Consider the following 15,576-nt stretch of genomic DNA (forward strand, 5'->3'; position numbering starts at 1 on the left):
ATCCAATTTTTCTAAAATTGTAACTATTTGTTTTTCTGTATATGTACATCACATACACCGATTTCCGTCCCATTCGGGTAATTCGTTCGTGGTGAGCCAGTTTTTTTGTGTTAGAGTGTATTATTCAGCCGGCCGGAGTGGCCGAGCGGTTCTAGGCGCTACAGTCTGGAACTGCGAGACCGCTACGGTCGCAGGTTCGAATTCTGCCTCGGGCATGGCTGTGTGTGATGTCCTTAGGTTAGTTAGGTTTAAGTAGTTCTAAGTTCTAGGGGACTGATGACCTCAGACGTTAAGTCCCATACTGCTCAGAGCCATTTGAACCATTTTTTTGTATTATTCAGGAAACAGTAACTTAATTTAACTCTTGTTACTTAAAGAGAATATTATATTGAATTTCTCTTTGAAAGTTACTACACGGAAAATTAGAGTGTCAGAATACGTAATGATGTGTCTGTGTAGTTACTGTCCAGCCATACCTAACGTTATCTTGATAACTGCTTGATCTGGTAAGAAAGGTAAACTTCACAAGCGCTTTCTCTTTTTAACGATACGTCATGTTGAACTGTATAATTAACTTAATATAGTACACAATTTGAAAACATCGAAAGCAAAATTTCTCAGGTTACAGAGACGAACGCAGCGAATACACTTAATTTGTTTTTGCTACAGTATTTCTAATATCACTTTGTGTGATAATTTATTTTTGTGTTCACTTACCTTGTACGATGCATGCGAGAGACCAAGTTGTACAGTAGCCTCACTTTTTGTTTCGCCCATGCGCGCTCCGCCGGCGCGATACGGGCGGGTCATAAATATTGTGGATTACGGCGGACGTATTCAGGGGGCGGGCCTGCTGTTGCTTTGGCTGTGTTGTGTACAGGGGTCAGTGTACAGTGCAGCACTCCGACCACTGCCCAGCCGCGCATAGCCCATTCTTGTGAACCCAGAAGGCACATTGCGATATTCCCTTCACAGCCCTTTTCAGCCATTCTAACGGGGACTTCGCGTTTTCGAAATGAGGTCTGCGACGGTTAGCCATAAGGTTTTATTTAGTACCTCAGAAAAATAAATTTGTGTAATTAATGTCTAGTTCATTTTCAGTTACATTTTAGCAGCATTGGTGCACATAGCAAACCCAGTGCTATATTTGTGGTGTCACCGCCAGACACCACACCTGCTTGGTGGTAGCCTTTAAATCGGCCGCGGTCCGTTAGTATACGTCGGACCTGCGTGTCGCCACTGTCAGTGATTGCAGACCGAGCGCCGCCACACGGCAGGTCTAGAGAGACTTCCTAGCACTCGCCCCAGTTGTACAGCCGACTTTGCTAGCGATGGTTCACTGACAAATTACGCTCTCATTTGCCGAGACGATAGTTAGCATAGCCTTTAGCTACGTCACTTGCTACGACCTAGCAAGGCGCCATTATCAATTGCTATTTATCTTGTGATGCATGTACCGTCAGACCGATGTTCACCAATTATGGATTAAAGTTAAGTATTCCAGAAGCTCCGTACTTTGTTACTAGACTCAACTCCTTTAACTGTTCCAGACCTCACGCCAGCCTGCGTGAGCTTAAACGCGTGCCTTTCGGCTTCCTCTCCTAGTGGCTTGGCTGTCTTGCCAAGTCACAACAATATTAACAATAAAATACCACATATACCATGAACAAAAAACTGCCCAGCGATTGGAAGAAAGGCCAGGACACACTTGTCTACAAGGAGGGCAACAGAAGTGATCCACATAAATAACGTTTAACTTCATTGGCGTTATAACGTAACAAATTATTACGAGTTGTCACTTCGCACTGAAAGCGTAGCTCGCCGTGGAGCAGGGAGGAGAACAGATTTTGGTTCTCAAGATGGCACAGCTGACGCCGGCTAGTGTGCCGAGCGAGCTGTGTACTTGATTAACCCTGGATGGTATAAGTTATACATACTCTCTATGATCCTGAAGGAGTACTATTAAATACAAATCGATCTTTATCATACTTAGTGCACCAAATTCTATGGGTAACGAAACCATATTGCTAAAATTTCAAATCGATAACTTCCATACTTTCGGAGAAATAGATCTGTACCCAAAACACAGCATAACCGCGCTGGTATTGTTAAACTGAGTTAGGCACTGTAAGGTGTTCGTCTAAGGTATCAATTGAAATTACAGCTTAGAGGATACGTTTATGTAAGCTAATTTTCTGAAGTTTTCTTTAGTTTCATTACCACAGATTTCTGACGAAATAAAAAATAGTTTGGAAAATAATTATTTCATCGTGTTTTGATTATGTGTGTGATTTTGGAGAGACAGAGAGAGAATGGAGGACCTGCGTAAAGGAAGAGAGTGATATTGTATTAAAACTATGTAAATGTATGCGTGAGAAAATTGTTTGCAATAGGGGAATTAGTGACGTATGTCCGAGTGAGATTGATTTCGTGAAAGGCAGCCAGAAGGGGTGTTGAGTGTTAAATTTATTAGTAATTTATTTCGTGGAGAGGAATTGTACTTAGTTTTCATTAAATTGTATTTCGTTTCGGAACTACGAAATTTCTAGTCTATATTACTTGTGGTACTGTAATTGGCTGACATAAGTAACACCGCCACTATAGCGCAACACGAGATGTTCTGAATGGCTGTTTAACACACAAGCCAATTGAAATTCAGCGTTTCCCGCGCGTTTGAGACTCGATATAGTCGCTTGGGAGACAACATCTGGTAAACACCTATGTTAAACCGCGCTGATCAAATTTGTACCAAAATGAAGAAATTCGTGCGATTGATCGGTTCTCACGTAGTTGACGAAAGGCGATTACAGTGTCGACTATTTGGTGAGAGTTTGAGCATAGTGAGTGGTTTATTTTATGAGATATTCCTGTGGGAACCTTTCATGTCGTAATAAACTCCGCGCAGCGTGCTTCATACAGATTACGAGACATTATGGCGTCCACTTCTTTATAGGATGTCTACTGAACGACTGAATGTGTTGACTCGCAAATAGTTGTAGGTCTGTGACTGTTTAGGTCGTTTAAAATATCGGGTCGGACTATATATCTTCTGGCTACATTTGGGTGTAAACCTGTTACAGTGACAGTCAGTAACATTGCATAATTTACTACCTCCCCCCATGAACCATGGACCTTGCCGTTGGTGGTGCGGCTTGCGTGCCTCAGCGATACAGATAGCCGTACCGTAGGTACAACCACAACGGAAGGGTATCTGTTGAGGGGCCAGACAAACGTGTGGTTCCTGAAGAGGGGCAGCAGCCTTTTCAGTAGTTGCAAGGGCAACAGTGTCGATGATTGACTGATCTGGCCTTGTAACAATAACCAAAACGGCCTTGCTGTGCTGGTACTGCGAACGGCTGAAAGTAAGGGGAAACTACTGCCGTAATTTTTCCCGAGGGCATGCAGCTTTACTGTATTATTAAATGATGATGGCGTCCTCTTGGGTAAAATATTCCGGAGGTAAAATAGTCCCCCATTCGGATCTCCGGGCGGGGACTACTCAAGAGCATGTCGTTAGCAGGAGAAAGAAAACTGGCGTTCTACGGATCGGAGCGTGGAATGTCAGATCCCTTAATCGGGCAGGTAGGTTAGAAAATTTAAAAAGGGAAATGGATAGGTTAAAGTTAGATATAGTGGGAATTAGTGAAGTTCGGTGGCAGGAGGAACAAGACTTTTGGTCAGGTGGATACAGGGTTATAAACACAAAATCAAATAGGGGTAATGCAGGAGTAGGTTTAATAATGAATAGGAAAATAGGAATGCGGGTAAGCTACTACAAACAGCATAGTGAACGCATTATTGTGGCCAAGATAGACACAAAGCCCACGCCTACTACAGTAGTACAAGTTTACATTCCAACTAGCTCTGCAGATGACGAAGAAATTGAAGAAATGTATGATGAAATAAAAGAAATTATTCAGATAGTGAAGGGAGATGTAAATTTTATAGTCATGGGTGACTGGAATTTGAGTGTAGGAAAAGGGAGAGAAGGAAACGTAGTAGGTGGATATGGATTGGGGCTAAAAATGAAAGAGGAAGCCGCCTGGTAGAATTTTGCACAGAGCACAACTTAATCATAGCTAACACTTGGTTTAAGAATCATGAAAGAAGGTTGTATACATGGAAGAACCCTGGAGATACTAAAAGGTATCGGATAGATTATATAATGGTAAGACAGAGATTTAGGAACCAGGTTTGAAATTGTAAGACATTTCCAGGGGCAGATGTGGACTCTGACCACAATCTATTGGTTATGACCTGTAGATTAAAACTGAAGGAACTGCAAAAAGGTGGGAATTTAAGGAGATGGGGCATGGATAAACTGGAAGTACCAGAGATTGTACAGAGTTTCAGGGAGAGCGTAAGGAAACAACTGACAGGAATGGGGGAAAGAAATACAGTAGAAGAAGAATGGGTAGCTTTGAGGGATGAAGTAGTGAAGGCAGCAGACGATCAAGTAGGTAAAAAGACGAGGGCTAGTAGAAATCCTTGGGTAACAGAAGAAATACTGAATTTAATTGATGAAAGGAGAAAATATAAAATTGCAATAAATGAAGCAGGCAAAAAGTAATACAAACGACTCAAAAATGAGATCGACAGGAAGTGCAAAATGGCTAAGCAGGGATGGCTAGAGGACAAATGTAAGGATGTAGAGGCTTATGTCACTAGGGGTCAGATAGATACTGCCTACGGGAAAATTAAAGAGACCTTTGGAGATAGGAGAACCACTTGTATGAACATCAAGAGCTCAGATGGAAACCCAGTTCTAAGCAAAGAAGGGAAGGCAGAAAGATGGAAGGAGTATATAGAGGGTCTATACAAGGAAATGGAAGAGGATGTAGATGAAGATAAAATGGGAGATACGATACTGCGTGAAGAGTTTGACAGAGCACTGAAAGACCTGAGTCGAAACAAGGCCCCCGGAGTAGACAACATTCCATTGGAACTACTGACGGCCTTGGGAGAGCCATTCCTGACAAAACTCTACCATCTGGTGGGCAAGATGTATGAAACAGGCGAAATACCCTCAGACTTCAAGAAGAATATAATAATTCCAATCCCAAAGAAAGCAGGTGTTGACAGATGTGAAAATTACCGAACTATCAGTTTAATAAGCCACAGCTGCAAAATACTAACACGAATTCTTTATAGACGAATGCAAAAACTAGTAGAAGCCGACCTCGGGGAAGATCAGTTTGGATTCCGTAGAAATACTGGAACACGTGAGGCAATACTGACCGTACGACTTATCTTAGAAGAAAGATTAAGGAAAGGCAAACCTACGTTTCTAGCATTTGTAGACTTAGAGAAAGCTTTTGACAATGTTGACTGGAATACTCTCTTTCAAATTCTAAAGGTGGCCGGGGTAAAATGCAGGGAGCGAAAGGCTATTTACAATTTGTACAGAAACCAGATGGCAGTTATAAGAGTCGAGGACATGAAAGGGAAGCAGTGGTTGGCAAGGGAGTAAGACAGGGTTGTAGCCTCTCCCTGATGTTATTCATCTGTATATTGAGCAAGCAGTAAAGGAAACAAAAGAAAAATTCGGAATAGGTATTAAATCCATGGAGAATAAATAAAATCTTTGAGGTTCGCCGATGACATTGTAATTCTGTCAGAGACAGCAAAGGACTTGGAAGAGCAGTTGAATGGAATGGACAGTGTCTTGAGAGGAGTATATAAGATGAAGATCAACAAAAGCAAAACGAGGATAATGGAATGTAGCCGAATTAAGTCGGGTGATGCTGAGGGAATTAGATTAGGAAATGAGACACTTAAAGTAGTAAAGGAGTTTTGCTATTTGGGGAGCAAAATAACTGATGATGGTCGAAGTAGAGAGGATATAAAATGTAGACTGGCAATGGAAAGGAAAGCGTTTCTGGACAAGAGAAATTTGTTAACATCGAGTATAGATTTAAGTGTCAGGAAGTCATTTCTGAAAGTATTTGTATGGAGTGTAGCCATGTATGGAAGTGAAACATGGACGATAAATAGTTTAGACAAGAAGAGAATAGAAGCTTTCGAAATGTGGTGCTACAGAAGAATGCTGAAGATTTGATGGGTAGATCACATAACTAATGAGGAAGTATTGAATAGGGTTGGGGAGAAGACAAGTTTGTGGCACAACTTGACCAGAAGAAGGGATCGGTTGGTAGGACATGTTCTGAGGCATCAAGGGATCACCAATTTAGTATTGGAGGGCAGCGTGGAGGGTAAAAATCGTAGAGGAAGACCAAGAGATGAATACACTAAGCAGATTCAGAAGGATGTAGGTTGCAGTAGGTACTGGGAGATGAAGAAGCTTCCACAGGACAGAGTAGCATGGAGAGCTGCATCAAACCAGTCTCAAGACTGAAGACCACAACAACAACAACAACAACAACATGTCGGGATATTAATTACAGACTTGACAGACATTTTCCATGTTTTAAGGACAATAAAGCAACTAAAAGGACATTTTAGATATCTTTTCAATCGAGTCATACAAGAATTTCGAAGGCATGATGGTTAAACTAACTTGCAGGTAGTGCCCATGGACTGGAGTTATGTAGTTTTGCGTGGTATTTAGTCGAATTTTAGTCAACTCTGATTTTGGCGGCTAAACCAGTATCAGAGTGAAGGGCAGAAGCCTCTCCAGGCAGGTGGACAAATTGTTTAAAGGCTAGTGAGAGACCAACCCGCACATCCGTAACGTCAAAGTTTTGTGGAATAGTGGAACATATTCTCACCTCAAATACACTACTGGCCATTAAAATTGCTACACCAAGAAGAAATGCAGATAATAAACGGGTATTCATTGGCCAAATATATTACACTAGAGCTGACATGTGATTACATTTTCACGCAATTTGGGTGCATAGATCCTCAGAAATCAGGACCCAGAACAACCACCTCTGGCCGTAATAACGGCCTTGATACGCCCGGGCATTGAGTCAAACAGAGCTTAGACGGCGTGTACAGGTACAGCTGCCCATGCAGTTTCAACACTATTCCACAGTTCATCAAGAGTAGTGAATGGCGTATTGTGACTAGCCAGTTGCTGGGTCACCATTGACCAGACGTTTTCGATTGGTGATAGATCTGGAGAATGTGCTGGCCAGGGCAGCAGCCAAACATTTTCTGTATCCAGAAAGGCCCATACAGGACCTGCAATATGCGGTCGTGCATTAGCCTGCTGAAATGTAGGGTTCCGCAGGGATCGAATGAAAGGTACAGCCACGGATCGTAGCACATCTGAAATGTAACGTCCACTGTTCAAAGTGCCGTCAATGCCAACAAGAGGTGACCGAGACGTGTAACCAATGGCACCATATGCCATCACGCCGGGTGATACGCCGGTATGGCAATGACGAATATATGCTTCCAATGTGCGTTCACCGCGATGTCGCCAAACACGGATGTGGCCATCATGATGCTGTAAACAGAACTTGGATTCATCCGAAAAAATGACGTTTTGCCATTCGTGCACCCAGGTTCGTCGTTGAGTACACCATCGCAGGCGCTCCTGTCTGTGATGCAGCGTCAAGGGTAACCACAGCCATGGTCTCCGAGCCGATAGTCCACGCTGTTGCAAGCGTCGTCGAACTGTTCGTGCAAATGGTTGTTGTCTTGCAAACGTCCCCATCAGTTGAGTCAGGGATCGAGACGTGGCTGCACGATCCGTTACAGCCATACGTATAAGATGCCTGTCATCTCGACTGCTAGTGATAGGAGGCCGTTGGGATCCAGCACGGCGTTCCGTATTACCCTCCTGAACCCACCGATACCATATTCTGCTAATAGTCATTGGGTCTCGACCAACGCGAGCAGCAATGTCGCGATACGATAAACCGCAATCGCGATAGGCTACAATCCGACCTTTATCAAAGTTGGAAACGTGATGGTACTCATTTCTGCTACTTACACGAGGCATCACAACAACGTTTCACCATGCAACGCCGGTCAACTGCTGTTTGTAGGTGTCGCCACAGGAGCCAAACTTGTATGAATGCTCTGAAAAGCTAATCATTTGCATATCACAGCATCTTCTTGTCGGTTAAATTTCGCGTCTGTAGCATGTCATATTCATGGTGTAGCAATTTTAATGGTCGGTAGTGTATATTTTGAGGTCTAGAACAGAATGGCTCCATCATTGGATTCGAGAAAACTGAGCCCTGCTAGGTCTCAAGCTTATGTCAGATGATATCATGAAAGCCATAGATCAAGGGAATCTGGTATATTTACAGAAGGCATTCGACCCAGTACTACACCTGCACTTACTGTCGAAAGCAACATCGAATAACGTATCAAGCGAAATTTGTGACTGGGTTAAAGAATTGTTGATAGTGAGGAGGCGGCGTGTTGTCTGCAGAACAACAACTGCAATCAACGTCCTCAATTATTTTTTGTATGTATTCCTATCGCTCTCTTCCTCTACAGATTTTCCCTCCGCAGCTCTCTCTAGTACCTTGGAAGATATTCCCTGATGTCTTAAGAGATCTTCTATCATCCTGCACCTTCTTCTTGTCAGTGTTTTCCATGCATTCCTTCCTTCGCCGATTCTGGTGGTAACTTCATCATTCCTTACCTTATCAGTCCACCTAATTTTCAACGCTTTTCTGTAGCATTACATATCAAAGGCTTCGATCCTCTTCTCTTCCGATTTCCCCGCAGTCCGTGTTTCACCCCAATGCAATACTGACCTCCGAACGTACATTCTCAGCAATTTCTTCTTCAAATTAGGGTCAATATTTGATACTAGTTGACTTCTTTTGACCAGGAATGCCCTTTTCGCCACAGCTAGTCTGCTTTTTATATCCTCCTTGCTGCGTCCATCGTGAGTTATTTTACTGCCTATATAGCAGAATTGCTAAATTTCATCTACTTCGTGACCATCAACCCTCGTGTTAAGTTCCTCCCTGTTCTCATTAGTCTTACTTCTCATTAGTTTCGTCTTTGTTCTATTTACTCTATATTCATATTCTGTACTCATTATGCTGTTCATCCCATTCAACAGGAACTGTAATCCTTCTTTACATTCACTCAGGATAGCAGCATTATCAGCGAATCTGATGATCAGCGTTCTTTCACACTGAATTTTAATCCCACTCTTCAACCTTCCTTTTATATCTATCATTGCTTCTTCGATGTATAGACTGAACAGTAGAAGCGAAAGATTACATCCCTGTCTTACACCGTTTTTAATCCGAGCATTGCGATCTTGGTTTTCCTCTCTTACTGTTCCCTCTTGGCTTTTGTACGTACTGCATATTACCCGTCTTTTCCTACAGCTTACTCCTATTTCTAACAGAATTTCGAACATCTTACACCATTTTACATTATCGAACGTTTTTCCAGATCGACAGATACTATGAACATGTCTCGATTTTTCTTCAGTCTTGCTTTTATCATCAACCGTAACGTCATATCTGCCTCTCTGGTGCCGTTACCTTTACTAAAGCCAGACTTATCGTCATCTAACATATTCTCAATTTTCAATTCCATTCTTTTGTATGTAATTTCTGTCAGAAACATGGATGCATGAGCTGTTATGCTGATTGTGCGATCATTCTCGCACTCGTCGGGTTTTTCAGCTCTCGGAATCATGTGAATGATGTTTTCCCGGAAGTCTGATAATACATCGCCAGTCTCATGGATTGTACACACCAACGTGAACAGTCGTTTTGTTGCCAGTTCCACCAATGATTTTAGAAATTCCGATGGAATATTCTCTATTCCTTCTGTTATATTTGATCTTAAGTAGTCAAAAGCCCTTTTAAATTCTAATTGTGGATCCCCTATCTCTTCCTCGTCCACTCTTGTATCTCCACTGACGTCATCGGAGAAGTCCTCCCCCTCAAGAAGGCCTTCAGTGTACTCTTTCCATTCATTCGCTCTCTCCTCTGCAGTTAACAGTGGAATTCCCATTGCACTATTAATTTTAGCGCCATTGTTTATAATTTCACAGAAGGTTGTTCTGACCTTTCTGTATTTTGAGTTAGTCAATCCGACATTCTTTTCCGATTTCTTTACATTTTTCATGCTGCCATTTCGTCTTATCTCTCCTGCTCTTCCTACTGATTTCGTTCCTAAGTGACTCGTATTTCTTCATTTCTGAATTTCATTGCACATTCCTGTACATCTTTCGTCGTTCAGCAGGAGTATTTCTTCTGTTACCACTTGATTTTCTTTCCAACCTCTGTGTCTGCCCTTTTTAGATATGTCAGTTCCTCTTCTGCTGAACTGCCTACTGAGGTATTCCCTGTCACAGTATCTATAGCCTAAGAGAACCTCAAGCGTATCTCTTCATTTTTAAGTACTTCTGTCTTCCACTTTCTGCTTTGATTCTATCTGACAAGTCTCTTAAACTTCAGCCAACTCTTAATCATTACTAAATTGTTATACCTGCTCCTGGGTAAACCTTACAATCCAATAAATGATTTCGGAATTTCTGCCTGACCTTTTCCAAGTATACCTCCTCGCCTTGTGGCTATTGAACAGAGTGTTTTCTATTACCAACTGATATTAATTGCGGGACTCAATTATTCTCTCTCCTGTTTCGTTCCCACTACCAAGCCCACATTCTTCCACAACCCTTTCCTCTATTCCCTCCCCTAGAACCGCATTCCAATCTCTCATGACTATTAGATTTTCATCTCCCTTCACTTACTGCTTTATCCGTTGAATATCCTCATATATCTTCTCTGTCTCTGCATCCTCTGCTTACGACGCCGGCATATATACCCGAACTATCGTTGTTGGTGTTGGTTTGCTATCGATTCTGATGAGAACAACAGTATCATTGAACTGTTCACAGTAACTCAACCTGTGCCTTATCTTCCTTTTTGTAACGAACCCTGTTCCCGTTATACCATTTTCTGCTGTTGTTAATATTACCGGATACTCGTCTGACCAGAAATCCTTGTCTTGTTTCGATTTCGATTCACTGCATTTCCCTTTTCCGACCTTTTTACCTTCCCTACCACGTACAAACTTCTGACACTATACGCCCAAACTCGCAGAAAGTCACCCTTTTATCAATTACTCGATCTTTCTCTCGTCTCCCCCTTACCGCTCCCGGAGATCCGAATGGGACTATTCCGGAATCTTTTGCTAATGGAGAGATCATCGTGACTCTTTTTCAATTACAGACCACAAGTTCTTGGGATACATATTATGTCTTTAATGCAGTGGTTTTCATTGCCTTCATTGCCTTGATCATAATGATTATTCCGCCTTTTATGGGAAGTTTCCCACTCATAGAGCAAGAGGATAACCTGAACGTTCCTCCGACCTCTTTGACAAGGCCATTGGCAAAAAGGAGAGTGACTTCTAAAGCCGGAAGTCTTCAGCCATCAGTGCTGATGATTTTATTCTAAATTTAAGCAGTGGCAAACCTAGGAATAAGGGCATTTTAAACACTAATCAAAGACACTACCCTTTTTTAACAAATATATTTATTTATTTATTTCATTTTTTTCCACCAGATCCTACTACCGTCATGAGAAACTTCCGAGTCGCCTTGGCGCAAATTAATGGAGGAGGTGCTCCTCTAAACCTTTTTCTCGAAGGATCAAGTATGTTCCGTGAGTCCTCTTCAAATGTACCTTCTGGTACTCGGAATTCCCCAGTGGGCAGGACGATCCCAGAATAATGCGTCTAAATAGTTCGCTAGTCCTGTCCGGTACAAAGCAAAGTGGCAGAACGGCTCATGAGTCATCGTCAGTGCTTTCAGGCGAGGCTTACAAAACGTAATACAGCTCCACGCCCTTCAGCCAGTTGACGGCGTTCATTCTGGCGGTGGGAAAGTAAACTGTATCTGGGCATAGGAGTTTGTCCGGCATGATAGTCTTCGAATGTCTCCGCGACAGGAGCGTCATCATACGCTGTATATAATACCAGCAGCTACCCGTCGCAGCACATGTCAAGTAGTGCATGGCCGAATCGACGAATGCGCATTGCGGGCACAAAGCATCGTCCTTAAGATGGATGGAATGGAGGCGCTGGTGTGTGGTTAATTTGCCATTCACCACCACATGCCGCAAGTAACGAGTATACGTTGGGAGGTATGGGGTGTGGATGGCCCGCCACAACGTGTCCCAGGTGATTGCCAGTGTTGGTGTTCGACCTTGTTGCAGGCTTGTTGTGCTTGATAGAGGTTGTGATAGTCTCTCGTGCTGGGCGCTCTAGTCACCGGTAGATCCTCGGCGAAGTAGCCCAGTTTGACCGGGAAACCTCGCATGTGGTAGAGAGACGGTTCTATGTGGCCCACGGCGACCGGCAGTCGAAGATCTTGGGCCGCGATGATCTGAAGCAGCGCCCCTGTCGAGCTAGTGCTGGCCGCGTTTCATGCGAGTCGCGTCGTCCATAGGTATAGCGCCCGCGCGCGGTTATGGACATGAGTCAACCCCAGAACTCCCAACAGTGGTGACCTGGTTAAAGTAGTGTAGCGGACTTCGAATATTTGGCCTGTTCTCACAAAATGTGCGTAAACCGCATCAAATTATGGACCTTGGTAACAGTTAAGGGGAGAATGTGTGCAAAATAATTAAGTTTAGACGCTACGTAAGTGCTGACATAACAGAGAATCGTATCCATGTGGCGCAATTTGCTGTTACAGAGCAGCGAACGTGTCCATTGTAGTAGCCGGCGATATGTGGCTGTCGCAGTTTGGCGAACTTTACTGGGGAACTGGACTCCCATTGCGTTCAATGTGGGAACATTCTGAAAGCTGACCGCTGTCGGGCGGAGAAGATCTCTTCGGACATTCATGTAAGTCGTCTTGTGCGCGTTGACGACCGTGCCTGATACCGTTCCGAAGTGACGCAACCACTAAAGCGTCGTTTGGATTTCGTCACCCGACCACACCACGTCGTCAACGAAGGCACTGCATCGGAAGATCACGTCTCGAATTCAGATGTCTTCCAGTCGTAAGTGAAAGCCTTCTAGCGCGGGTTCGAGGGCCGCCTCGAGTAAGACTCCTGATAAGGGACATCCCTGTCGCACCGACCGCCTAAGAGTGATGTGCTCAGTCCAACGGCCATTGACCATAACCAAGGAGCGAGCCCCGTGGATCAAACGTAGGATCACCCTTGCTGACGCCTGTGACAGGCCCATACATTCCTGCACTGGGCAAGGTAAACTGTGATCGATACGATAAAAGGTGTGATCAAAACCGACGGGAGAAGGGCGCGACGGAGGCGCCAGGCTGCTGCTAGTGCCGTGACGTCGTGGTAGGCTTCATGTGCCTTGTGGCTGTTCTCGTCACAACCTAAACATGTCTGGTCACGATAGATCACGTGTCTGAATGTGGCCTGAAGATGTGCCCGAAGGATACGGGCGACAAGTTTGTAATCCACGTTCAGGAGCGTAGGGGGATGACAGTCGTGACAATGGTGTGAACTGTTCAGTTTTGGAACCATAATTGTGATATCTTTGAGGAAATCCGTAGGGTAAAATGTTCGTGGAAGAGGTCTTGAAACATCTGAAACCACTGACCGCCCTTCAGGGAATAGCAGGCGCGGTAGAATTTCTTCGGTAAGCCGTCCAGTCCCCGTGATTTGTTCGCTGTGCCGCGCACCAAGGCTGGTGGTAAGTCCTCAGTAGTTATGGGAGCCAGCAGGTCGTCAACCCGGAACACTACTCTCTGGACGGGCAGATCGCACAGGTGGCCTTCGTACTCGAGGACAGTCCAAGGGTCCTCAGAATAAACAACCTGTAATGCTGGACGAACCCTGCAGCAAAGGCCATTGCGTGTCGACGTGTCCACCTACTGCTCTCTCTAGTGTTGCGATAAGGTGGCGCTTGCGTTACCACCTCTCTTGGATGACGTGGTTACGGACACCATTTCAGTGGGGACGGTATCCTGTCCTGCCCCTCGCCTGGGGTCCCTCAAGCTGTTCTTTGGTGAGACAGATTTGGCGAGCTTTGAGACGATTAACCATTGTCTGCTGGTCTCGTGATAGCGGCTGTGTCATTTGATCTCTTGGCGCTGTGTTATAAAATTCCGACGTTGCCTGACACAGCGCGCTCTGTCATGGCTATATCCCATGAGCGTCTGTTGGAGTGCCAGCTTCGCGCGGTCGAGTCACCAATGTGAGATGAAAGGATGTGCACGGTGATTCTGGAGGCAATGATCTCTCACTGACATGCGTCCTCATACTGTAATGGCCAGGCCTCACGCAGGTGGCAGTAATGTGACGTCCGATGTCTTGATGCTGTTGCGTAAGAGTGGTCCTGTCGGCACAGTTGCTAGATGGAGTGCTCTAAGCTGTGTACCTGTAAATGTGCAATCGCATCTCTAGGGGACTTCTTGGAGCAGGCTGATATCCAGGTCCACCGTACCGATCATGTCATGGAACATGCATGTTTTGATGACATTGCGTAAGCCGTTGATGGTGACTGTACCTGCACGGCAGGATTGGAACATCTTAAGGCTGAATGTGTAGGTACTAATGGCGACTCCTCAGTGGTAATGGGGCATCTTGGCTACCTAGCCTTGTGGCACGAGTGTTCAAGGCGGCCGTCCTGTGAGTGTTAGACTCCCCCCAAGTGGGACGCCAGCCCCTTGTGGTGGAGAAACATCAGGAGTGTCTGGTGCGCCTTATGCCTCCGTTTCTGCAGCCCAGTCGCCGAGCGGGGAAGGGGTTGGTGAAGGCGTGCCGTTACTGGCAGTGGGCTCCATCACCTGGTCTTTATCCTGAGCAGAGTTGGTCGCCTGGGGTGGTCGGGGCTGCCGTCCTGTCTGCAGCGTCGGATGCCTGCCTCGGATTGGTGTTTGTAAAGTCCATTGGAAAGGATGAGTCAAATACGATGTGGCAGCCTGGTCTCTGTCTCCACGTCGCTGGCCATCATCCGTCGTGCGGCGGCGTTACTTACGACGCTTCGGCGACCGTTGTTTCCGGGGCTACGCGTCCACCCACAACGAATGGCTGGGGTCAGCACCTTCGGCCGTGAAGCCGACGTCTGGAACCGGTGCCTGCGGGACAATGACAGCTGTAGTGATCGTGGGCGTCGTGTCCTTCATGGGCGTCTCTTCGTTTGGCGCCGTCGTCACTGCATCATCGGCGGTTGCGCTCGCGTTCGGATGAGGCTGCTTCATAGGCGCGGCATCTGTGCACACTGGCCCCACCACATCGAGGTACGTAAGCAGCAACGTTGTCGGCGCCACTGTCTGCACTGGTTCCGCACGTGGCGCCTGGACGAGGCGACTCTGTAGGCAGTTTGATTGGACGTGGCCTTCCTGTCCAAAGCCGGACTACGTCAGCGGTTGTCCATCATAAATAACGGTGGCTCGGCAACCGCCGATGAACACAGACGACGGCACTTGTTTGCGGAATTCGATGTAAGACCGTAACGCGTCAGTGACGATCGTGGTCAGAACTTCGAAAGGCAGTTCGAATATGCGCACCGTTCCCACGCACCCCGCAGAGTGACCGCATGGTTCTAGGCACCATGTGACGGATTGAACAGCCCCTCCCGCCGGAGGCTTGAGTCTTTCCTCGGGCATGGGTGCGTGTGCTGCTGTTAGTATAAGTTAGTTCAAGTAGTGTGTAAATCTAGGGACCGATGAGGTCAGCAGTTTGGTCCAAATGGCTC

Source organism: Schistocerca serialis, chromosome 8 (genome assembly GCF_023864345.2).
Source record: "Schistocerca serialis cubense isolate TAMUIC-IGC-003099 chromosome 8, iqSchSeri2.2, whole genome shotgun sequence".
Lineage (NCBI taxonomy): Eukaryota > Metazoa > Arthropoda > Insecta > Orthoptera > Acrididae > Schistocerca > Schistocerca serialis.